This window comes from Octodon degus, unplaced genomic scaffold (genome assembly GCF_000260255.1).
Source record: "Octodon degus isolate 3935 unplaced genomic scaffold, OctDeg1.0 scaffold00147, whole genome shotgun sequence".
NCBI lineage: Eukaryota > Metazoa > Chordata > Mammalia > Rodentia > Octodontidae > Octodon > Octodon degus.
The window spans coordinates 1,907,389-1,910,046 of NW_004524723.1; the positions used below are offsets into that span (position 1 = coordinate 1,907,389).

The 2,658-nt window shown below is 43.0% G+C and overlaps 1 pseudogene; it reads left to right on the top strand.

Moving 5' to 3' along the window:
- The first annotated feature begins 146 nt into the window (after positions 1 to 146).
- On the top strand, positions 147 to 1,706 carry LOC101582517 (annotated as a pseudogene).
- Positions 1,707 to 2,658: the final 952 nt, after the last annotated feature.

Below are 2,658 nucleotides of genomic sequence, written 5' to 3' on the forward strand. Positions count from 1 at the left end.
TGCAATGTGTTAATTATTGAAACTGTCCTACCAATTTGGTTTGAAACTGTCTCATTGCTATTTGTTTCTCAATAAAATTATGGAAAAATTTTTTTAAAAAAAGAAAGACAGAAAGAAGAAATGCCAGATATAGAAATGAACACTGAATGGCACATATCACCATCAGCCAGTAACTGCAACAGGTGTATTAAGCATTTGACACCAGAGATGGTGCATCATGTGTAGGCCTGGTGCTTGCTCTTCAAGCATCCTTGTAGGGATCCATTGTTCTCACTGTGATCAGTTCTACCCAGGCACAAATGGCAGCAGGAATGAGAAAAAATAGACAAAAAGACAAAAGCTGGGCTAGGTGGTTGCTGGTCTGCCTAACAACACTAACTCTACCCCACAACAAAACCAACTTTTATTTATACCTTTGCAAAGTTACTAATATGACATGATGTTACCTAGAAACTAGCAGCTGACCCTAACCAGACAGGATTTTTACTCAGGATTTAGGTAGCTTGTTTGCTTTAGGCCCCGAGGCCTAGTCCCACCTACACACATCTGGTCAATTTCCTAGCCTCAGTGGCTCCCAATACATCCTCACATGGCAAAACTCCAGGCTGTAGATGGCTTCTCTGGAAGGGAAACACCAGCAAGTTTTCAAACTTCCTTATGATCAAACATTTGCAGCTTATTTAAGGTACACCTACGTGGTGGAGAACCATGACTTCATAGAGGTATACAAATGCCAGATGATGATAGTACATTCTGTGGGGGTTCCAGGTCCACAAAGAGGAAAAGTAGGCTATCCCCATCATGTTCATGGTGGCCATGGACTTTGTGTTTGCCAACAATCAGTTGGTAAAGAAAGGAAAAAAACCCAGTTCCAAAAAAAAAAAAAAAAAGAAAGAAAGAAAGAAAGAAAAAGAAAAAAGAAAAGAAAAAGAAAATTCGGGGATATGTTGAAGAAAGCCAGTGAATTACTGATGAGCTGCTTCTGAGTCTATGCCAGCAATACTTTACTAGCATCAAGGATTTGAAGAAGTGGAGCATGCTATTTCTTGTGAATCAGCCACATAAGATCTACTTTAAGATCCACAAGTGTCACTTATGTAAACCTCTCATCCATACCACTGACAGCTCAAACTTCACAGATGACTATAGCACTACACAAAGGGTCATGTGCAAGTTCTATGTGGGGTGCAAGGCCATGTTCAACAATGACTTTAAGCAAGCCAAGAAATACTGTCCTTAGCCTTGAAGCACTGCCACTGCTCCAGCTGCAAGAACAAAAGGATGATCCTCATTTACCTAATGCCTGTGAAGATGCTGCTGGGCCACATACCAACCATGGAGCTGCTGAGGAAGTACCACCTCATGCAGTTACCTGAGGTACCAAAGCTATAAGCAAGAGCAACCTACTGCTGTTGCATCAACTGCAGCATCTTCCTCATCCTGGAGAAGCTCCAGAATATCACCTATAGAAACCTCTTCAAGAAAGTGCATGTGCTACTCAAAACCCACCAGCTGCCTCTGGACATGGTCTCAGTGGCCCTGAAGTTTGTGCATGTGAAAGACATGGACCTGGATGAAGTGCAGTGCATCCTGACCAACCTGATCTATGTAGGCCACATCAATGATTACATATCCCAACAGCACCAGAAGCTAGTCACCAGCAAGCAGAACCCATTCCCTCCCCGCCACTGTCCACCGTGTGCTGATGTGGAGCCCATGGAAAAATAAATGCTGACCCAGGCCCCTATCCTGAAGCCAGTCTGCCTTGGCTGCTTGAGCTTCACTATGGCCAGAATCTCCCGGTACTTTCATGGGGGGCCAAGATGCCACCACATCCCAACATTCTGAACCCTCCTGCATCATCCATGAGCCCCACCCCCATCAGCCTCATGAAGACCCAAGCCACCTTGTCCTGAGAAGTGCAGTGGTTGCTGGCCTGCAGCACCTGATCCTGGGGAGACCAGGACAACTGTTGGTACAGGCAATCTTTGTAACTTTTAGTAACTCTTTCTACAAAGAAAGGTATTCTGAATTTCAAGAAAAGAAGAAATCAACACTGATGATCTTTTTGACACAGACAATAAGGAAAAGAGTTTTAAAATTTCCAGAAGTTCACTTAGACTGCTAAAAACCAACAGAAGATTTTATCAAAGAGCACCTCACCCAGATAAGAGGCATGAGGGAGCGTGGTGTACAATGGTGACACCCAGCCTATGGGGTGCCTAGTTGTTGCTGGTGAACCCACCAAAGACCAGCAAACCTCTCATCCTAGTTAACAAAGTTGGAGAACGGTGGCTGGAGAAGGGCGAGGCATCATGTATCACAGAGATGTTGGTGATGATGGCTTGCTGGAAGCAGAATGAATTGTGCAACAGTGCACACAAAAAAAGAGATTCAAGACTTCTTCTATTGCTCTTCGAGGGCTCAGGAAGCCCAAAAGATGAGATCAAGTCAGAATAACCCTGGGAGAGTCTGGAAGTTTTCCTCCCAAGAAAATGAATAATATAATTCTTCATGCCTATTTTTAAAATATATTGTAATTTTTTATCATATTCTGTAGGGACTTAAAGTTCAACATATCCATACTTGATGAAAAATACCTGTTCCATATTATGCCTAAGATGTTTGATATGCAGACAGATAGTGAGGTTAAGCTTA